The sequence below is a fragment of the Muntiacus reevesi genome, chromosome 14, assembly GCF_963930625.1.
Source record: "Muntiacus reevesi chromosome 14, mMunRee1.1, whole genome shotgun sequence".
NCBI lineage: Eukaryota > Metazoa > Chordata > Mammalia > Artiodactyla > Cervidae > Muntiacus > Muntiacus reevesi.
In genome coordinates, this window is record NC_089262.1 from 43,230,697 (window position 1) to 43,255,383 (window position 24,687).

Below are 24,687 nucleotides of genomic sequence, written 5' to 3' on the forward strand. Positions count from 1 at the left end.
ATCCAACAACATATTAAAAAAATCATACACCATGACCAAGTGGGCTTTATCCCAGGAATGCAAGGATTCTTTAATATCCGCGAATCAATCAACGTAATACACCACATTAACAAATTGAAAGATAAAAACCATATGATTATCTCAATAGATGCAGAGAAAGCCTTTGACAAAATTCAACACTCATTTATGATTAAAACTCTCCAGAAAGCAGGAATAGAAGGAACATACCTCAACATAATAAAAGCTATATATGACAAACCCACAGCAAGCATCACCCTCAATGGTGAAAAATTGAAAGCATTTCCTCTGAAATCAGGAACAAGACAAGGATGCCCACTCTCACCACTACTATTCAACATAGTGTTGGAAGTTGTGGCCACAGCAATCAGAGCAGAAAAAGACATAAAAGGAATCCAGATAGGAAAAGAAGAAGTGAAACGCTCACTGTTTGCAGATGACATGATCCTCTACATAGAAAACCCTAAAGACTCTTCCAGAAAATTACTAGAGCTAATTAATGAATATAGTAAAGTTGCAGGATATAAAATTAACACACAGAAATCCCTTGCATTCCTATACACTAACAATGAAAAAACAGAAAGAGAAATTAAGGAAACAATACCATTCACCATTGCAACAAAAAGAATAAAATACTTAGGAGTATATCTACCTAAAGAAACAAAAGACCTATACATAGAAAACTATAAAACACTGATGAAAGAAATCAAAGAGGACACAAACAGTTGGAGAAACATACCGTGTTCATGGATTGGAAGAATCAATATTGTCAAAATGGCTATTCTATCCAAAGCAATCTATAGATTCAATGCAATCCCTATCAAGTTACCAACGGTATTTTTCACAGAACTAGAACAAAAATTTCACAATTTGTATGGAAATACAAAAAACCTCGAATAGCCAAAGTAATCTTGAGAAAGAAGAATGGAACTGGAGGAATCAACCTGCCTGACTTCAGACTCTACTACAAAGCCACAGTCATCAAGACAGTATGGTACTGGCACAAAGACAGAAATATAGATCAGTGGAACAGAATAGAAAGCCCAGAGATAAATCCACGAACCTATGGACACCTTATCTTTGACAAAGGAGGCAAGGATATACAATGGAAAAAAGACAATCTCTTTAACAAGAGGTGCTGGGAAAACTGGTCAACCACTTGTAAAAGAATGAAACTAGAACACTTCCTAACACCATACACAAAAATAAACTCAAAATGGATTAAAGATCTAAATGTAAGACCAGAAACTATAAAACTCCTAGAGGAGAACACAGGCAAAACACTCTCCGACATAAATCACAGCAAGATCCTCTATGACCCACCTCCCAGAATATTGGAAATAAAAGCAAAAACAAACAAATGGGACCTAATGAAAATTAAAAGCTTTTGCACAACAAAGGAAACTATAAGTAAGGTGAAAAGACAGCCCTCAGATTGGGAGAAAATAATAACAAATGAGGAAACAGACAAAGGATTAATCTCAAAAATATACAAGCAACTCCTGAAGCTCAATTCCAGAAAAATAAACGACCCAATCAAAAAATGGGCCAAAGAACTAAACAGACATTTCTCCAAAGAAGACATACAGATGGCTAACAAACACATGAAAAGATGCTCAACATCACTCATCATCAGAGAAATGCAAATCAAAACCACAGTGAGGTACCATTACACACCAGTCAGGATGGCTGCTATCCAAAAGTCTACAAGCAATAAATGCTGGAGAGGGTGTGGAGAAAAGGGAACCCTCTTACACTGTTGGTGGGAATGCAAACTAGTACAGCCACTATGGAAAACAGTGTGGAGATTTCTTAAAAAACTGGAAATAGAACTGCCATATGACCCAGCAATACCACTACTGGGCATACACACTGAGGAATCCAGATCTGAAAGAGACACGTGCACCCCAATGTTCATCGCAGCACTGTTTATAATAGCCAGGACATGGAAGCAACCTAGATGCCCATCAGCAGATGAATGGATAAGGAAGCTGTGGTACATATACACCATGGAATATTACTCAGCCGTTAAAAAGAATTCATTTGAATCAGTTCTAATGAGATGGATGAAACTGGAGCCCATTATACAGAGTGATGTAAGCCAGAAAGATAAAGAACATTACAGTATACTAACACATATATACGGAATTTAGATAGATGGTAACGATAACCCTATATGCAAAACAGAAAAAGAGACACAGAAGTACAGAACAGACTTTTGAACTCTGGGGGAGAACGTGAGGGTGGGATGTTTTGAAAGAACAGCATGTATATTATCTATGGTGAAACAGACCACCAGCCCAGGTGGGATGCATGAGTCAAGTGCTCGGGCCTGGTGCACTGGGAGGACCCTGAGGAGTCGGGTGGAGAGGGAGGTGGGAGGGGGGATCGGGATGGGGAATATGTGTAACTATATGGCTGATTCATGTCAATGTATGACAAAACCCACTGAAATGTTGTGAAGTGATTGGCCTCCAACTAATAAAATAATATTTAAAAAAAATAAAAAATAAAAATAAAAAGCAGAGACATTAGTTTGATGACAAAGGTCCATCTAGTCAAAGCTATGGTTTTTCCAGTAGACATGTATGAATGTGAGAGTTGGACTACAAAGAAAGCTGAGCACCAAAGAATTAATACTTTTGAACTGTGGTGTTGGAGAAGACGCTTGTGAGTCCCTTGGACTGCAAGGAGATCAAAGCTGTCAATCCTAAAGGAAATCAGTCCTGAATATTCATTGGAAGGACAGATGCTGAAGCTGAAACTCCAATACTTTGGCCACCTGAGGCAAACAAGTAAGTCATCTGAAAAGACCCTGATGCTGGGAAAGATTGAGGGCAGGAGGAGAAGGGGACAACAGAGGATGAGATGGTTGGATGGCATCACTGATTCAATGGATGTGAGTCTGATTAAGCTCCAGGAGTTGGGGCTGGACAGGGAAGCTGATGTGCTGCAGTCCATGGGGTTGCAAAAAGTTGGACACGACTGAGCAACAGAACTAACTAATCCCTGTGAGAAATAATTTCATCAACTAGAGTAAGCAGTGTATTATAATTCTTTTGGCAAACTACACTCATTTCCAAAGTTTGTAAAGTAATCACTTCACCAACTCCTCACCCCACTTTGGTGAGACTGTTTCATATATTTGCAAAGCAATTAGATTGGTTTGTTACATTCTGTATTACAGCTGGGATCTTCCAAAGTTCTAAATGATTTTTTAATTGTATACACTGTTTCACTCTTTTTTTTTCATTTATTTTTATTAGTTGTAGACTAATTACTTTACAATATTGTAGTGGCTTCTGCCATACATTGACATGAATCAGCCATGGATTTACATGTGTTCTGTTTCACTCTTTTAGCTATAAAGTTCCAGAGATTGGACAAGCTCACAGTGTCATGTATTCATCACTACAGTATTATAGAAAACAGTTTCACCACCTAAAAAAGTCCTTTATATTAATACTTTACCTATACAACCCCAAAACTAAACTCCTGGCAACCACTGATCTGTTTATTAGATGGAGATAATTCTCCATAGTTTTACCTTTTTCAAGATGGCACGCCATTGGAACCATACAGTGTAAAGCCTTTTCACACTCACTTCTTTCACTTAGCTATATGCATTTAAGTTGCATTTATGTCTTTTCATAGTTTAATACCACATTCCTCTTTATCACTGCATAGGTATGTTGTACCACAGCCTGTTCATCTATACACCTACTGACCCTGGAGAAGGGAAGGGCAACCTACTCCAGTATTCTTGTCTGGAGAACTCTATGAACAGAGGAACCTGGTGGGTTATAGTCAAGGACATCTTGGTGACTCAGTTTTGAGAAATTATGAATAAAGATGTGCAGGCTTTTGTGTGGGCATAAGTTTTCAAGTCATTTGTAAGTATTTCAGAGTGCAATAACTGGATCATATCCCAAGACTATGTTTAGCTATATAAAAAACTGTCAAACTGTCTTCCATAAAGGTTGTACCATTTTTCATTCTCATCAACAAGGAAAAAGAGCTTCTGCTGTTCCACACAGCCTTACCAGTATTTGGTGTTGTCAGTGTTTTGGACTCTCACCATTTTAATAGATATCTAGTAACATAGTGGTATCTCACTGCTTAATTTGTAAAAATTTAGTAAATACAATGTTGAGCATTTTTTCATATGCTTATCTGTATACTGAGTCTGGTGAGAGATCTTTCAAATCTTAGGCTCATTTTTATTTGTTTTTTTTAACTTCTATTTGCGCTTATTTTTTGCAGCATTTATTCCCAGGCCGTAAGTTTTTGTTTCTTCAGTTTCTTCCAGGATATCTTTTTCTTCTGTGTAACCTCCTCTTCTGGTTTAGGAATAATCTGTCTTTTTCAGTAAGGATCATCTCAGTGTGGCAGGGAGAGCTCATGTAGGGGTTGATCCTACCGTGAGCTCTGAAAGTCCTGCACTGCATCTTGGGGCTTTATTCACCTGGATGTGCTCAATGACCAGAGAAGCTACATCTAAGCCCTTAAGTTCAGCATTACTCTCTGCATTTTTGAGCATGTGTAGTAAAAATTCAGCACTCTCTTTGGGCCACCAATCCTGCGTCCAGCCCCACTGTTTGGCTGTGCACACCTACCAACTCCACCGCTATAATGACGGAAGGGCACACGTTGCTTCTTTAAACTGACATCTTTCAGATACTTGGTGGCTTTTTGGATATGCATACCCTTTATGGCCTGGGCAGTTTCACAAGTGTTCTTAAAGTGAACATGAAGATTTGAACCTCTTAATTTGCATGATTTTGTGGGGTCTTCTGGGTCGAGTGAATAGCGCACCATTTTTAGGGGTCACCTCAGGCCGCTTACCAGAAAAGCTTAGGTCCATTTTTAAATTGAGCTGTTTTTGTTTTCTTTCTGTTGTGTTTTAAGTGTTCTTCTTGTATTTTGGATGGGCTTCCCTGGTGGTTCAATGGTAAAGAATCTGCCTGTAATGCAGGAGACACAGGAATGCAGGTTCAGTTCCTGAGTTGGGAAGATCCCCTGGAAAAGGAAATGGCAACCCATTCCAGTATTCTTGCTGGGAAATTCCACGGACAGAGGAGCCTGGTGGGCTACAGTCAATGGGGTCACAGAGTCGAACGCAACTGAAAACATATGCATACATATTGGATGCAAGTCTTTTATCAGAGATGTGTTTTTAAAATATTTTCTCACAGTCTGTCTTTTTTCACTCTCTTTGCAATTTCTTTGATACAGAAGCCTTTTGTTTTAGTGTAGTCCAAGTATTTTTTTCTCTCAGGTACCATGCTTTTGCTTACACATGTAAAAAGTATCACTAAATTCAAGGTTACCTAGATTTTCTCCTATATTCTCCTCCAGAAGTTTTGCAGTTTAACATTTTAATTTAGACCTGTAATCCATTTTGAGTTGATTTTTGTGGAAGGTAAAATGACTATACCTAGAGTTTTTTTTGCATATGGATGTCCAGTTGTTCCAGCACCATTTGTTGAAAAAACTGTATTTTATCCTTCAAATTGCCTTTGATCCCTCATCAAAGATCAGGTAACTATATTTCTTGGCTCTCTATTCTGTTCCATTGATTTATTTGTCTATTCTTTTTGGTAATATCACACTGTCTTAATTATTATAGCTTTATCGTGTTTTTAAGTCAGGTAGTGTCAGTCTTCAAACTTTGTTCTTCCTCAGTATTGTACTGGTTATTCGAGTCTCTTGCCTGTCTATAAAAACTTTATAATCAGTTTTTCAATATCCACTTGCTGAGATCTTGATTGAGAATGCGTTGAATCTATAGATCAAGTTTAGAAGAACTACAACACTGAGTCTTCCTATCAATGAACATAGAATATCTCTACATTTATTGAGATCTTCTTTGATTTCTTTTATCAGAGTTTTATAGCTTTCCTCCAATAGGTCTTGTATATATATAGATTTATACCTAAGCATTAAATTTTTGTTATACTGTAAATGGTGTTATGGTTTTATTTTCAAATTTCAACTATCCATTGTTGATATATAGGAAAGCAATTGATTCTTGTATGTTAACCTTGTCTTCTATGACCTTGTTCTAATCACTTACTAGTTCCAAGAGTATTTGTAATCAGTTCTTTGGGATTTTCTGCATAGACTATCATATCATCTGTGAAGAAAGATAGTTTTACTTCTGCCCTCCCAATATGTAAATTAGTTATTTATTTGTTTGTCTGTTAATTATTTATTTGTCTTACTACATTAGCCAGGACTTCCAATACAATACTGAGTAGGAGTGAGAGGGGAGATATCCCTGTTTTGTTCCCAATTTTAAGAGAAAAGTATATAGTTTATCATCATAAATTATTAGCGGTAGGTTTTTGTAGATATTCTTTATCAAATTGAGGAAATATCCCTCTATTTCTAGTCTGCTAAGAGTTTTTATCATGAATGGCTATTGGATTTTGTCAAATGATTTTTCTGCATCTACTGATATGACCATATAATTTTTCTTCTTTAGCCTGCTGAAGTGATTAGTTTACTGATTGATTGTAAAATGCTGATCCAGCCTTGCATACCTATAATAAATCTCACTTGGCCATGGTCACATAGAGGGAAGCTGCTATAAAACAAAAGGAGTTCGGCCCAGTGCTCTGTGAAGACCTAGAAGGGTAGGACAGTGGGGAGGGAGAGGCTCAAGATGCAGGGAATATATGTATTGTTGTTATTTAGTCACTAAGTTGTGTCCAACTCTTTAATGACCCCATGGACTACAGCCTGTCCTGTTCCTCTATCCTCGGGATTTCCCAGGCAAGAATACTGGAGTGGGTTGCCATTTCCTTCTCCGGGGGCTCTTCCCAACCCAGAGGTCAAACCTGAGTCTCCTGGATTGGCAAGTGGATTCTTTACCAATGAGCCAGCCAGGAAGCCTGGATATATATATATTTATAGCTGCTTCACACTATACCTCACACACACTTCAAACTATGGTTTCTGTATGGCAGAAACCAATAAAACATTGTAAAGCAATTATTGTCCAGTTAAAAATAAATTTTAAAAAATAAAAATAAAATTCTTGAATTGATCTGCTAATACAGTATTGAGGGTTTTCCATCTCTATTCACAAGAGATGTTGGTCTGTAGCTTTATCTTCTTGATCTTTTCATTTTTAAAATACTTATTTATTTGACTGTACCAGGTCTTAATTGCAGCATGCAGGATCTTTTAGTTGTGGCTTGCAAACTCTTGGTTGTAGCATATGGAATCTAGTTTCCCAACCAGGAATCAAACCTGGGATCTCTGCATTGGGAGTATGAAGTCTTAGCCACTGAACCACCAGGGAAATCCCTGTAGCTTTCTTTTTTTATAATGCCTTTGCTTGGTTTGGGTATTAGGTAATGACAGCCCCATAGAATGTGTTAGAAAATGCTCTCTGTGCTCCAGGTTTTCTGAAAGACTAATATTATTTCTTCCCTAGATATCTGATAGACTTCACCAATGAAATCACCTGGTCTGGTGATTTCTTTTTTATAAGGTTATTAATTGTCAATTCAATTTCTTTATGAGGTATAGGCTTGTTTGGATTAGCTATTTTTCCTTGTATAAATTTTGATAGATTGTGTCTGTTAAGAAATTAGTCAATTGCACTAAGTTATTAAATCAGTCAGTATAGAGTCTTTGAACTTTTTGATCTATTCCTCCACTGTCTGCCATGACAGTTTTAACGTGGGCCACAACTTTCCATATGTTCCAAGACCAACCCAGCACTTGACTACAATTATTTCTGATGTATCTAGGATATCTGGATGTCTAACATATTAGAATTTATATGTTAAATTCTATATCATGGGACCACAGCCTCATGCTGAAAAATCGCCCTTCACACCCCTCCATATATTACTCCTTCACCCTTGATCCAATATTCCTAGGATCTATTCCGAGGAATACTCTCCTAATTCCTGTCAGAACATAATGGTTGTGTCCTGACACCCTTTTAACATATAATCACTGCTTCCATTATGTTTCCCAGCACATGTCTATCTGGTTCACGATTAAATTTAATACTGGCAGTCATGAAGCAAATTGAGGGCAGAACCTGAGGAAAACCAACATAATATTGCTACTTTTCTCATAGTCTTCAAGAAAGGGAGACTGTATTTTTCTACAGGGGAGAGTTGGTGTCACTTCTGTAAACCCGGAGAGCACAAGGGAATCAGAGAGCAGAAGGGAATCTGGTTGCTTGAGTTCATCCACCAAGACAACTTCGTATTAAGTCTTCCAGTCTCACTCCTTCTCTATAGGGATTTATCTTTAGCACAGAACACTGGACTAGGCTGAGAATTCAGCCTTTTCCAAAGTTCTGTCACGCTTAAAAAATTAGGTCCTATGCCTGATCTTCATCTCTCTCTCCTTCACTAACAAGAAGTGAGTTCACTTTGACAGTTAAGATGCCCTCTAACTCTCACACCTTGCTTTAAATTTGTGACTGATTGTCCTCAGCCTGGTGCTTTGCTGGTGGTGCTAGCAGTAAAGAACCCACCTGCCAATGCAGGAGATGTAGGTTCAATCCCTGACAGGGTCTGGAAGATCCCTGGTGAAGTGCACGACAACCCATTCAAGTATTCTTGCCTGGAGAATCCTGTGAACAGAGGAGCTTGGTGAGCTAGAGTCCATAGCGTTGCAAAGTGTTGGACATGACTGAAGCAACTTAGCATGCATGCCAAGTCCTGAACCTAAGACTTTCTATTTTCAATGGAAATAAACAATAGCCACCCAATTTCACAGTCCTCTGCTACCTTCAAAATGTCAGAAATAATGCACAGAGCAATACATATTCTTTCACTATATCAATGCCAGTTCACCACAGATGAAAGCCTCAGCAGTTGCACTTCTGTACATATGGTAACAGACTATCAGAAGTGATGATGACTGGTCTATTATACTGCTAGAAAGTGATACAACCTGGGATCACATTCTTAGAGTCAGCTCCCTACAAGCACTTCTAGGAAGTAATGATATTAGGTTGGGTTCCCTAGAAGCAAAATCTGAGAGAGGGTTTTTAGTGTACATGATTTATTGAGAGCATGCACTTCGGAAAAAATTCTATATAGGAAGAGAATGAAGCAGAATTGTAAAGCAGAAAGTCAAACAAAGATGCAGTCTTAGGTAAAGCTAGCTACAGATTAATCCTTAGGACTCAGAAGCTTAAACCACACAATAGGTTGACCTTTCTTGAGCCAAGGAGGCCAGTCTTTTGCTCCCTCACATTAGTCATCCACTAGCTGAATGACTAATAGTCACATGCCTAGAGGATATGGAACTGTCCAGGGAAGACAGCCCCATTAGAAAAGGACCAATTCTCTGGAGTAGGTGGGCAACATGAACTGTTAACAGTTGTCACTCACAGCATCTGGGGGCACAGGTGCCCTGGCTTGGTAAATGGAAATCTGGGCAAATCACCACTGTTCTACCATAAGGATTGAAAAAAAAAAAAAAAGGACCTTTTCAATATATTTGAATATATTGAATACATTCAAGTTAACTGCATATCCAATAACTAATAAACACATGAAAAGTCTCTCAAGTTCATTAATATCAGGAAATTTGAAACCTCTATAGAGTGACTAAAAGTAAGAAGACCAACAGTACTAAGTGCTGGCTAGGATGTGGAAGAATTGGAACTCTCCAATACACTGCTACTGAGAAAGTGAGTTATTCCAGTCATTTTAAAAATGGTTTAACTGTATCTACTGAAAGAGAGGGCTTCCCAAGTGGTGCTAGTGGTAAAGAACCCACCTGCCAATGCAAGAGACATAAGAGACATGGGTTCAATCCCTGGGTTGTGAAGATCCCCTGGAGAAGGGCATGGCAACCCACTCCAATATTCTTGCCTGGAAAATCCCATGGACAGAGGAGCCAGGAGGGTTACAGTCTAGAGTGTCACGAAGAGTTGGACATGACTGAAGCAACTTAGCAGAGCACAGCACTGGAAGAGAATACATATTTACTCAGTAACATAGAAATCTCATTCTTAGGTAAATACTGAAGAAAAATGTACACATCTGCAGACAAAAGGACATGGACAAGAGTATCATAGCAGTGTTATTCGTAATAGCTGAAAACTGGAAATAATCAAAACGTCCTTAAAGAGTAAATAAATATATTGCTGCATATTCATACAATGGAATCCTATACAGTAATAAAAATGAACACATTGCTGCCACACATGACAATATACATCAACCACACAGAAAAAAATTTCATACTATATAATTCCATTTCTATAAATTTTAAATTATATCTAGGGGAAAGGGAGGGAGTAATGGTTAGGAACAGGCACAAGAGGATTATCTGAATGTGGGTTATATTTCTTGATGTTCATTTTTGTGAAAATCCATCAAGCTATACAAGGAATATTTATGCCTTTATCTATATGTGTTTTATATATCAATATATATTATTTAGTAAAATGGAATTACAGTCAGTAAATTGTGATTAATTTTTTTTTAATTTAGCCCAGCAATACAACCTTTAAAAAATGTTTCGGGTATAATGTTAATACTCATCATAATTACAATCAGATAATTCTTTGTAGTTTACAAGCTGGTATGCACTATATTTCAATGGTGCAATGGTAAAAAGTAAGCCAGAATTAGGATAGATATGCAGTGAAAGGGAGCCAGAACCCAACTATGCCCACATAAATTTATATAAAGCTGACCTACGACCTGAGAGGGAAAATGAAAGAGATGCAAAATCTGTTAATTCTCTTTAACCCCTAAGCATGCCCAATATAGTAGAATCTTATTTTTCTCATCATCTCATCATGTTTTTCACTGTCTTCCTTGCCATCTTTCCTCATCTCTTTTCCTCTCTCTTGTCCTTCTCGTCTTCTGTGTTTCTCTTTGTCTTTCCTCCCATTTCCTTTTTCTTCAATTTCCTCTATACAGGTTTCATGGAGACAGTGGTGAAGGTATCATCATTAAAGCCATTCCTAGGGGAAATTATCTGTTCTCTTATTATTTTTAAATTTTAAACACTAGTTTTAATTTTTTAAATAAATTTTCTTAAAAGGAAAAGAACAGAGCATTTGACATAGGTAGCTAAGTATGCACCAAAAATTCATAGGTTCCCATCTATAGTGTAGAGGTTATTTTTAAAGTGATTGCCAGGTCAGGGACTACCTTTCCCAGCATCCCTCACAGTTAGGTGAGACCACATAAATGAATCCTAGCCTATGACAAGTAAGTGGAAATGTTACATGCCGTGTCCAATTCTGGTCTGTAAAATTCTCCTATGTATCTTTCTCTCAGTTCTTTTCCTCTAACAGAGGCACCATGGGACATCCACATGCTGAAGTTGGCAAGGCCTCCAACAACCTGAATTCCTGAAGGACTGTGTTTAGGCGGGATACTGCCCACCTACTCCCTTGCCCAGCACTCGTATATGGGCAAGAAATAAATTCATATTATATTTGAGCAATTATACATTTATGGATCTATTTGTTAAAGCAACTGACCAACCCTAATTGATATGAAGTATTTCCAGAATCTTTAGTAAACAAGACTCAATAAATTATCTTTCCCAAGTCTTAGGTTTGATAGGTTATGAGCTGTTTGTAACTATACTTGTACAGCGGGGAGACTAACTTTTCCATTTCATGGAATGTTATTAAGTGTGTTCTTCCTCACAGAGTCTGCTCTCTGAAATGAAACAGAGCAGTTGTATGTCATGTCTACTGTTCCATCAAGTTAAAAAAAGAAAGAAAGAAAGAAAGCCTGGAAAAAGCCAATTAATTCCTGAAGCCCAAATAAAGAAGAGGTGCTGTATCCTTTCCTTAATTCTATATCAGTCATTTCACTAAATGAATGGTTTTACCAACAGACCATCAGAATTCTCTGCAGAGAGTGCAAGAGTTGAAAACGATGATGAGACTTACTGACATTTCATTCAGAAATACTGTGGATTCCTCAAAGTCCCTGCTTCAGAACTTTATGGCTTGGAAACCAGAGATGAGGCTTGTTTTGTAAGAATTTCTATTTTTAAAACAAAAGGAAAGAAATATTTAGTGGTTTAGTGAGTGCCCCACTACCCAAGCCTCCTTCTCAGGAAAACAAAGCCAAGGAATTCCAGTGGTCTAGTGCACATGTGGCTTGGCAGGTGCTTTACACTTAAAGGCACATGAGGTTTTTGTCAGATTGGCTCAAACTGCTCAAATCATAACTTTGGGGAACCAGTTCATGTTTACTTCACTTCCATCCCAGGGACATCTGGGAATCTCCTGAAAATTAATAATAAACTGTGGAGAGAAGTCTGATAAAGTACTTATAACACTGACATTAAGACCAAATGAGTTTATCATGATTAACTTTAATAAAAGTCAAAGGAATTAGACATGATGTAGTCTAGTATTTCAGACCATCATTGACTTGGGTCAAGGTACCCCAAGGGCAAGGTTTTAATGAATATGATGTTTGTTACGAGGCCACTAGGATGATAGCATGTGAAGTGTCACTGATCTCCACATGACTCCATCTGGCATTCTGACAGTCCCATTGTTTATAGTTCGGGGCTCTCTGACCACGTGGTGGGGACATTCCATAGCTCCCTCTGACTGAATAATTCCAGTGTGTCATTTCAGAAGAATATTGAACTAGACCCTAACTTGGCTAATACTTGAGTACTCCAAATTCCCAAGAGGTTGCTTTTGATGGGAATCTGGCCCTAACTGCTCTGAAATGTTCATGCTTAACCTCTACAACCCAACCCAAGAACTATCTAGCTCAGATTTTGTGTTTAGTCCAGCAGGTCATCCTGGGCTAAGAAATGTGAGGATATTCTGGTGAAGAAAAACAGATTAATTTGAGACGAAGGACTGTTACTTCAGGTTAATAATCCTCACTGAAAGACTATGATGCTCATGCCTCAGGGCCACCATGTGTCTATGACTGGAAATTTCCAATATCCACAGAAAGCCCATTATTCACCATCTCCACTCATGTATACACACACATATACACATACATACCTGGATGCATACACATGTATATACATATATACACATGCATATACATACAGTCCTTTGCCTGCCTGCAGTAATGATGTGAGTCTCCATTTATAAACTCCATTTATAAACTTCAGTTGTCTTGAAAATTGACTACATCTTCCTCTACAAGAGGATGTCTTAGAGGTATGAGCCAATAGGAGTTTCATCACAGGATCTAAAGTCTTTCTAAGAAATACTTTACATTACACATAAATTTTTTTAACTTCTTATAAAAGCAACAGTTGTCTATTGTAAAGACATCTATCTTGTTTATTGTATAAAATGAGCAAGCAATACGATGAATCTGTAATTCCACCACCTATAGATAACCCTATTAATATTTTGATGCATATCTTTCTTGCTCTGCATTATTCAATAGGGTAGCCATAAGCACATGAGACTATTTAGCAGGTGAAATACATCTAATCTGAAATGAAATATGCTTTAATGATAAAATACTCACTATATTTCAAAAATAGTACACAAATGTAAAATATCAATAATTTGTTAGTTATGTTAATATTTTTAGTTATATTAATATTTAACAATATCTTGGCTATATTTGGGCTTCTCTGGTGACTCAAATGGTAAAGAATCTGCCTGCAATGTGGGAGACCCAGGTTTGATCCCAGGGTCAGGAAGATCCCCTGGAGAAGGGAATGACTACCCACTCTAATACTCTTGCCTGGAGAATTTCATGAACAGAGGACCCTGGCAGGCTACAGTTCATGGGGTGGCAAAAAGTTGGAGACAACTGAGTGACTAACACTTTTGCTTTTCATTTTTAGCTATATTTGTTTTCTGCTGCTGCTGCTGCGTCGCTTCAGTCGTGTCCAACTCTGTGCGACCCCATAGACGGCAGCCCACCAGGCTCCGCCATCCCTGAGTTTCTCCAGGCAAGAACACTGGAGTGGGTTGCCATTTCCTTCTCCAATGCATGAAAGTGACAAGTGAAAGTGAAGTCGCTCAGTCGTGTCCCCATGGACTACAGCCTACCAGGCTCCTCCGTCTATGGGATTTTCCAGGCAAGAGTACTGGAGTGGGATGCCATTGCCTTCTCTGCTTAAATATACATTATTAAAACTAATTTCACTTATTTCTACTTGTTTTAATGTAGTTACTAGAAAATTTTAAATGACATGTAGTTTGTATTTGTGGCTTATATTTCTATAGAATAATGTTATTCTAGAACTTCTAATACATAAATATTTATCTCATTATGAGTGTTACGTGTTTTTTAAGTGACTTTTTTTTTTTAATTTTTGGTTGCACTGGATCTTCACTGCAGCTCACAGACTTTCTCTAGTTGTGGCCAGTGGGGGTTACTCTTCGTTTGGCAGTGCACAGTCTTCTCCCTGTAGTGGCTTCTCTTGTTGCAGAACACGGGATTCCAGGCACATGGGCTTCAGTAGCTGCAGCACATGGACTTCCTGGCTGTGGTGCACATGCTTGACTGTTCCGTGACTTGGGCCATATTCCCGGACTAGGGATCGAACTCACGTCCCTTGCATTGCAAGGCGAATTCTTATCCACTGAGCCACCAGGGAAGTCCCTGAAGTGACTTTTTAGCTTTAATCGTATATTATGGATAATTCTATGTTAGTAAATATTTATTTGCAATGCATTTTTAATAATGTTCATTGTACAGTTAAATATTATACTGATAATCAATATGCTAATGTTGAACTTTTAGGTTGTTTCAACTGGACATATTTCCAATAAACATATAAAGAATTCCTAAAATCACAATCAGACTGTGTCTTCTTCACTGTCCCATACTTAACCTTTTCAGAAGAGAAATAAAAATAAACCAAGATGAGTGTTTAAGATTCAGGAATTTTGTTTATATCGTATATGCTGCATTAGGGTTCTCCAAAAACAGAACCAATAGGATATTCTCAAGAGAACTTTAATATAGCAAATATTAGCATATAGAGAGAAAAATACATATATAGAGAGATAATACAGAGTATACAAGACCAGGCAACATACAGTTGCTTCCTATTCTGAGGAAACACTGGAGAAACATTACTCCAGGCCCTTAGCCCTGGGTTTACTTCCCCAGGCCTGAGATAAGCAACAGACCATGGGTCAACAATATCACTGTCTCCTCCACTTAGGCATACCTGATCTCTGGCCTAAGGAATACAGCCTACATCCTTAAACTGTTGCATTATTAGAAGGAAAATAAATCTCCTTCTTCCTCATTTTCCTAGAAAGCTTTCAAAGTATCTGATAATATCTGTCCTCCACCCAAAACAGAAAGATAAGGGATAATAAATATCTTTACTACAAGCAGCTAGCACTGAACCAAAGAGTGAGGTTTCAGTAGAGTTAATGGAACTAACTGAATAAAAAAGCACAGAAGAAAAGGACCCACTGTCCAGTCCTACTCAGATTACATTCTACTCCAGTAATACACATAATATTTTGAGACATTGAATGCTGTTTAACTGTGCTCTGTAAACACTGTGAAAGTAAACCACATGCGTTTATTCAGAACATTTTAAATGTGGGCTGAAAGAAAATCCTAGAACCTTCATTGGTACTACATCTATTTTAAGATGGTAAACAGAAAGAAGTACCTATAAACACCCCCTCTCGTGAATATTTCTAGTTTTAAATCCAGCATTCTTGGCTTCTATTTTTCACTGAAATTTTTTCTTGTACCACATGAAATGTAGGTCAAGTTGTTGGTAAAAGTGTCGGATAAAACCTGCTCATACCAAAAAGGAAACCGTGAAATCCTTCCAGCCTGACATAATTTTTAAAAAACTATTCCTGCCAATGTGCTATTCAGGATATCCCCAATAAATATGAGGAATGTTTAACATAGGCCTCTCTGGATGTCAGATTTTAATCATAATTATTTAACTTTCCCTTGAGTGCAAATTCATAAGAACTGAAATTCACAAGACCCTCTACTCTTTGGGACAAATAATAAGGAGCACAAGTGAAATCTTATTCAGTTCTTATGCTTTATATCCAGTGAAGTCACTGTAAGATTCCCCATGCAACTAAAGGCAAGAGGTGTGCTTGGACTGAATGTGTGCTTAACCCTAGAATCCATATGCTGAAGTCCTAATCCCCAATCTGATGGTATTTGGAGGTGGGGTTTTGGGGGTATTTAAATTTATATGAAGTTATGAGAGAGCCCCTGTGATGGGATTAGTACCCCAATAAAGAGAAGAGACCAGAGCCCTCTCCCTTTCTCTATCATATGAGAGTAGAGCAAGAAGATAGCCATCTGCAATCCAGGAAAAGGATCTTTACCAAAAACCAAATATGCTGGTACATTGATTTTGGACTTCCAGGCTTCAGAACTGTGAGAAATAAGTGTGTGTTGTTGTTTAAGTCACCCAGTCTATGGTACTTTTCTTGCAGACCAAACAGATTAAGACAAAGTAAAACTTCAATACTGAAGATAAGCCAAGTACACAGAAGCCACCACCAACTTCAGGTGGCATTCTCCTAGGTCACACTAGGGTCTACCAACACTCATTGCTTTCTAAGCAGTGATTTTTTTAAAAACAGCATACATGAATGCCTCAGAGCTGCAGCAGTAACAGAGAACCTGGTTGCAGTCCAAATCTTAGTTCTCTGAAATCTACAGAAGAAAATGCTCATCAAGTTTTGGTGAATGGATAAGACATTTCAGGCCTTCTGCTTGACTTTTCATTCATTTACTTTACATGTCACACAGAGGACAAAGAAAAATAAATGTCAACCACACTATTAGGAAACCTGGTTTGGTGAAAAGCAGTAAAATGAAATGTTACAAAATACATTGACACTATTGTACCTGAAATAAAAAGCTAGATCTTCTTACAGCTACTGTAATATCTATAGAAAACCATAAACTCCCATAGTATAAGCAGAACTTCCTTCAGCTGTTGTCTGTATGACCATCCCTCAGACAAGAACCAGCTTATTCTCAATTCATCTAGAGCAGCAGGTAGTGAGGGAAGGCAAAAACAGTCAGAAGCAAAACAGTTTTACAAACTCAAAGTCTCTGTAAAACAATTTTATACACATTCACACACAGAACCCTCCAGCCTGAAGATAATTTTTTGCTAACTCCCTAAATAAAATAAGTTTTTATACAATGTCTAAGCAGATACATACAGTAAATTTGAAAAAAACAAGGGACTAAATTGCTTAGTTACCAAGGATTTCTTAAACATAACAATATAATAACTATCAATGCTCTTGCTTAAGTAACTGTAATATAAGAGATAAGCATTAACACACATTTGTTGTTCAGTTGCTCAGTCGTATCCGACTCTTTGCGAACCCGCGGACTGCAGCACGCCAGGCTTCCCTGTCCTTCACCATCTCCCGGAGCTTGCTCAAACTCATGTCCATTGAGTTGGTGATGCCATCCAACCATCTCATCCTCTGTCATCCCCTTCTCCTCCTGCCTTCAATCTTTCCCAGCATCAGGGTCTTTTCCAATGAGTCAGTTCTTCGCATCAGATGGCCAAAGTATTGGAGTTTCAGCTTCAACATCTGTCCTTCCAATGAACATTCAGGACCAATTTCCTTTAGAATCGAGTGGATGGATCTCCTTGCAGTCCAAGGGACTCTCAAGAGTCTTCTCCAACACCACAGTTCAAAAGTAGCAATTCTTCAGCATTCAGCTTTCTTTTTGGTCCAACTCTCACATCTTTACATGACTACTGGAAAAACCATAGCTTTGACTAGACAAACTTTCGTTGGCAAAGTAATAGTTCTGCTTTTTAATACACTCTCTAGGTTTAGGATAGCTTTTCTTCCAAGGAGCAAGCATCTTTTAATTTCATGGCTGCAGTCACCAACTACAGTGATTCTGAAGCCCAAGAAAATAAAGTCTGTCACTGTTTCCATTGCTTCCCCATCTATTTGCCATGAAGTGATGGGACCAGATGCCATGATCTTCTTTTTTTTAATGATGAGTTTTAAGACAGCTTTTCACCATCCCCTTTCACCTTCATCAAGAGGCTCTTTAGTCCCTGGACTTTAGTTTCTAAATGACAACATCCCACCACAAGGATTCAGATTTTGTGCTGACTCTGCTATGGACTACATGAGCTAAAGTTTTGTTTTGTCTCTTCAGCTCTATTGAGATATAACTGACATAAGCACTATATAAGTTTAAAGTGTACAACATAATTATTTGACTTATATATATCATGAAATGATTATCACAATAGGTTTAGTGAACATCCATTAACTCATACAGAAACACTGAAGAAATAGAAAATACTTTTTCCTTGTGATGAGAACTCAGGATTTACTCTCTTAATAATTTTCATTTATAAGGTACAGCAGTGTTAATTATTTTTATTATGTACATTATATCCCTAGTACTTACTTATAACTGGAAGTTTGTGCCTTTTGACTATCTTCATTTGATTCCCTTCCCTCCACTCCCATCTCTGATAGCCACAAATCTGGTCTCTTTTTTTATTAGTTCATTCACGTGTTTGTGTGTTTTGTGAAGTATAACTGATCTTCAATATTATGTTAGTTTAGGGGGTATAACACAGCAATCTGATATTTATATATATTTCAAAATTATCAACGTAAGTCTGGTTGTCATCTGTCACTGTACAAAGATACTACATAATTATTGACTATATTTCCCACACTGTACATTTCACACCTGTGACTCATTTACTCTGAAACTGAAACTTTGGACCTCTTAATCCCTCTCACCTATTTCTCTCCTTCTCCTTCCCCTCTACTCTCTAGCAACAATCCATTTGCTTCTCTGTATGTATGACTGGTTCTGTTTTGCTATGTTTGTTTATTTGATTTGGTCTTTAGATTGCAAATTTAAGTGTGATCAAACAGTATTTGTCTTTCTCTGTCTGACTTATTTCACTTAGCATAATGTCATCTACATTCATCCATGCTGTCACAAATAGCAAGATTTTATTCTTTACATTCCCACCAACAGTACATAAGAGTTCCCTTTTCTTGACATCTTATAAATACTTCTTATTTGTTGTCTTTTTGATAACAGCCATTCTGACAGGCATGAGGTGATACTTCACTGTAATATTGATTTGCATTTGCCTGATGATTAGTGATGCTGAGCAATGAGTGAGCAATATTCCATTGTGTGTGTATGTATGTACCCATAATACACTTTCATATACATATGTATACACACACACACACACATATATATATGTTGTTGCTGTTCAGTCGCTAACCATGTCCAACTCTGTGGCCCCATGAACCGCAGCATGCCAGGCTTCCCTGTCCCTCACTATCTCCCAGAGTTAGCCCAAGTTCATGTCCATTGAATTAATGATGCCATCCAATCATCTCATCCTCTGTTGTGCTCTTCTCCTTCTGCCTCCAATCTTTCTCAGCATCAGGGTCCTTTCCAATGAGTCAGCTATTTGTGTGTGTGTGTGTGTGTGTGTGTGTGTGTGTGTGTGTGTGTGTGTGTATTATATAATAATATAATTATATAATATTATATATTATTATTTGTATGTATATATTACATATATACCTTTCAAACTGTGGTGCTAGAGAAGACTCTTGAGAGTCCCTTGGACTGCCAAGGAGATCAAACCAGTCAATCCTAAAGGAAATCAACCCAGAATATTCACTGGAAGGACTGATGCTGAAGCTGAAGCTCCAATACTTTGGCCACCTGATACGAAGATCTGACTCACTGGAAAAGATCCATGGTGGGAAAGACTGAAGGCAAAAGGAGAAGGGGGCAGTAGAGGATGAGAAAGTTAGATAGCATCACGGACTCAATGGACATGAATTTGAACAAACTCTAGGAGATAGTGGAAGACAGAGGAACCTGGTCTGCTACAGTCCATGGGGTTGCAAAGAGTCAGACACAACTTAGTGACTGAACAACAACAACAAATACACACACACACACACACACACACACATATACATACACACACCCCACATCCTCTTTATCCATTCAGCTACTGATGGGCACTTAGGCTGCTTCTGTATCTTGGCTATTTTAAAAAATGTTCAATAAACATAGAGGGGCTCATATCTTTTCAATTAATATTTTTGTTTTCTTTGGATATGCAGAGCTATAACTGCTGGATCATACAGCAATTCTATTTTCACTTTTTCTGAGGAATTTCCATACTGCTTTCCATAGTGGCTGCACCAATTTACGTTCCCAGCAACAGTGCATAAGAGTTCCCTTTTCTTGACATCCTTACAAATACTTCTTATTTATTGTCTTTTTGATAACAGCCATTCTGACAGGCATGAAGTGATACTTCACTGTAATATTGATTTGCATTTGCCTGATGATTAGTGATGTTGAGCCAATCTTTTCAGATGCCTGTTGGCAATCTGTATGCTTTCTTCGGAAAAATGTCTATTCAGGTCCTCTCCCTATTTTTTGATCAGATTGCTTTCCTGATGTTGAGCTGTATGTGCTCTTTGCATGTTTTGGATACTAATCCTTAGTCAGATATATGGTTTGCAATGCAAATATCTTCTCACATTCAGTAGGCAGCTTTTTCATGTTGTTGATAACTTCCTTCATTTTATGAAAGCTTTAGAGTTTAATGTAGTCCCATTGGTTTATTTTTGCTTTTGTTTCCTTGCTTGAAGAGTCACATCCAAAAAATTATTGTTAAGACCAGTGTCACAGAGCCTACTGCCTCTGTTTTCTTTCAGATGTGTTATGGTTTCAGGTCTTACATTTAAATCTTTAATTTTTTTTTAATTTATGTGGTATGATAAAATAATCTAGTTTGATTCCTTTGCATGTAGCTGCACAGTTTTCACAATCCCATTTATGGAAGAAGCTATCTTTCCTCCATTATATATTCCTAACCTCCTTTGTAACAGGTTAATTGCCCATAAAAGTGTGTGTTAATTTATGAGCTCTCTATTCAGTTGATTTACGTGTCTGTTTTTGTACCAGTAACATACTGTTTTTATTACTGCAGTTTTGTAATATAATTTCAAATAAGGGAGTGTGCTATGTCCTGTTCTGTTATTCCTTCTTAAAATCATTTAGGCTATTCAGGGTCTTTTGTGTTTCCATACAATTTTAGAATTATTTGTTCTAGTTTCATGAAAAAGGCCATTGGTATTTTGAAAGGGACTGCACCAAAACTACAGATTGCCTTGGGCAGTATGGTCATTTCCACAATATTTCTGTTCGAATCCATGTGCATGGTGTATCTTTCCACCTATTTGTATCATCCTCAATTTCTTTCATCAGTGCTTTATAGTTTTCCAAGTACAAGTCTTTTATCTCCTTAGTTAGATTTATTCCCAGAAGTTTTATTCTTTTTCATGTGATTATGAATAGGATGGTTTTCTTAATTTCTGTGTTACTTTGCTGTTAGTGTATAAAAACATAAGATTCCTGTATATTAATTTCATAACCTGAAACTTTACTGAATGAATTGATGAGTTCTAGTACTTTTTGGTGGCATATTTAGCATTTTTTATGTATATTATCTGCAGATAGCAACAGTTTTACTTCTTCCTTTCCAACTGGATTCCTTTTATTTCCTTTTCTTGTCTGATTGCTTGGCTAGAACTTCCACTACTATGTTGAATAAAAGTGACAAGAGTAAGCATCCCTGTTTTATTCCTGTTCTTAGAGGAAGTGCTTTCAGCTTTTCACCACCGAGTAGGATATTAGCTGTGGGTCTGTCATATATGACCTGTATTATGTGGAGGTATGTTCCCTCTATACTCACTTTGTTGAGAGTGTTTATCATAAATGGATAAACATTTATCCATTGGATTGAACAGTGTCAATCACTTTTCCTGCATCTATTAAGATGGTCACATGATTTTCATTTTTCCATTTGTTATTGTGGTGTATCATGTTAATTGATTTGTGGATACCAAACTATCCTTGCAGTCCTGTGATAAATTTCACTTGATCAGGTTGTATGATATTTTTAGATAATTTTTGGATATGATTTGCTAATATTTTGCAGAGGATCTTTGCATCTATGTTCACCAGTGACACTGACCTATAATTTTCCCCTTCTGTGCTATCTTTGTCTGGTTTTGCTATCAAGTTAATGCTGGCCCCAGAGAATGCACTTGAATGCAATATTCTGGAATAATTTGAGAAATATAGATGTTAATTTTTCTCTAAACGTTTGTTAGAATTCACCTGTGAAGCCATATAGTTCTGGACTTTTGTCTGTTGGTAGTTTAATCACTGGTAACTGATCTGTTCATAATTTATATTTTTTCCTGATTCAGTCTTGGGAGGTTGTACATTTCTAGAAATTTGTCCATTTATTTTACATTGTCCTTTTTACTGGCATAAAGTTGTTCATTAATAATACCTTATGGCCTTTTATGGGCTTCCCAGGTGGCACTAGTGGTAAAGAACCCGCCTGCCAATGCAGGAGACAAGAAATGTGGATTTGATCCCTGGGTCAGGAAGATCCCCTAGAGGAGGAAACGGCAAATCACTCCAGCATTCTTGCCTGGAGAATCCCATGGACAGAGGAGCCTGGCAGTCTACAGTCCATAGGGTCACAAAGAGTGGGAGACAACTGAAGCAACTTAGCATGCAAAGTCCTTTATATTTCTCTGGTGTCAGTTGTAACTTCTTTTTCATTTCTGATTTTACTGATTTGGGCTCTCTTTTTTCTTAATGATTCTGGTTAAAGGATCATCAACTTTGTTCATCTTCTCAGAAAACTAGCTCTTTTACATTGATTTTTTCTATTGGGTTTTTAGTCTCTATGTTATTTATTTAAATACTATAAATCACAGAAATAAATTCCATGGACTATGCATTCCATGGAATTCTCCAGCCCAGAATACTGGAGTGGGTCACCTTTGCCTTATCCAGGGGATCTTTCCTACCCGGGGACTGAACCCAGGTCTCTCGCACTGCAGGCAGATTCTTTACCAGGGGAGCCACAAGGGAAGCCCAAGAATACTGGAGTGGGTAGCCTATCCCTTCTCCTGCGGATCTTCCCAACCCAGGAATCAAACCAGGGTCAATTGCATTGCAGGCAGATTCTTTTTACCAACTGAGCTACCAGGGAAGCCCTAAAGGATCATCAACTTTATTTCTCTTTTCAAAAAGACAGCTCTTTTAAATTGATCTTTTCTCTTGTGTTTTTAGTCTCTATGTGATTTATTTCTGCTCTGATTTTTGTGATTTCCTTCCTTCTACTTAATTTTGTCTTTCTTCTTTCTCCAGTTCCTTCAGGAGCAAGGTTAGGTTATATATTTGAGATTTTTGCTGTTTCCTGAGGTAGGATTGTATTGCCTTAAACTTCCCCATTAAAATTGCTTCTGCCACATCCCATAGATTTGGGATCATTGTGTTTTCATTTTAATTTGTCTCCAGGTATTTTTTTTTAATTTCTTCTTTAATTTCTTCAGTGACTCATTTGTTGTTTAGTAGCATATTATTCAGCCTCCAAGTTGTGTTTTTACAGTATTTTTCTTATAGTTAATGTCTAGTCTCATAGCACTGTGGTCAGAAAAGATGACTAATGTGATTTCAATCTTAAATTTACTGACTATTTGGTGTCCTAGCATGCAATCTATTCTGGAGCATGCTCCATGGGCACTTGGAAAGGATGTGGATTCTGCTCCTTTGTGATGGAATCTATCTATCTATTAAGTTCATCTAGTCTAATGTGTCATTTAAGGCCAGTGTCTCCTCATTGTTTTTCTGTCTGGATGACCCACCCACTGATGTAAATGGGGTATTAAAGTCCCCCACTATTATTCTGTTGCTGTTAATTTCTTCTACAATGTCCACTAAAATTTGCTTTATGTACTGAGGTGCTCCTATGTTGGGTGCATATACATTTTCAATTATTATATCTTCTTGTTTAATTGATCCCTTTATCATTATGTAGTGTCTCTCTTTGTTTCTTGCTATATTATTTGTTTTTAAAGTCTATTTTTCTGATATAGTATTGCTGCCCCAGTTTTCTTTTTGTTTCTGTTTCCACAGGATATCTTTATCCGTGCCTTCACTTTCAGTCTGTATATGTCTTTAGATTAAAAAATGAGTCTCTTACATGTGCTCCCCAATGTTCATCGCAGCACTGTTTATACTAGCCAGGACATGGAAGCAACCTAAATGTCTATCAGCAGACGAATGGATAAGGAAGTTGTGGTATATATATACACCATGGAATATTACTCAGCCATTAAAAAGAATTCATTTGAATCAGTTCTAATGAGATGGATGAAACTGGAGCCCATTATACAGAGTGAGGTAAGCCAGAAAGATAAAGACCATTACAGTATACTAACACATATAAATGGAATTTAGAAAGATGGTAATGATAACCCTCTATGCAAAACAGAAAAAGAGACACAGAACAGTACAGACTTTTGGACTCTGTGGGAGAAGGCGAGGGTGGGATGTTTCGAGAGAACAGCATTGAAACATGTATATTATCTAGGGTGAAACAGATCACCAGCCCAGGTTGGATGCATGAGACAAGTGCTCGGGCCTGGTGCACTGGGAGGACCCAGAGGGATTGGGTAGAGAGGGAGGTGGGAGGGGGAATCGGGATGGGGAATACATGTAAATCCATGGCCGGTTCATGTCAACGTATGACAAAAATGACTACAATATTGCAAAGTAATTAGCCTCCAACTAATAAAAATAAATGGAAAAAAAATGAGTCTCTTATAGGCAGTATGTGTGT

The 24,687-nt window shown here is 37.6% G+C and overlaps 1 pseudogene; it reads right to left on the reverse strand.

Annotated features, from left to right (window-relative positions):
- Positions 1–4,284: 4,284 nt before the first annotated feature.
- On the reverse strand, positions 4,285–4,836 carry LOC136146666 (large ribosomal subunit protein uL22-like; annotated as a pseudogene).
- Positions 4,837–24,687: the final 19,851 nt, after the last annotated feature.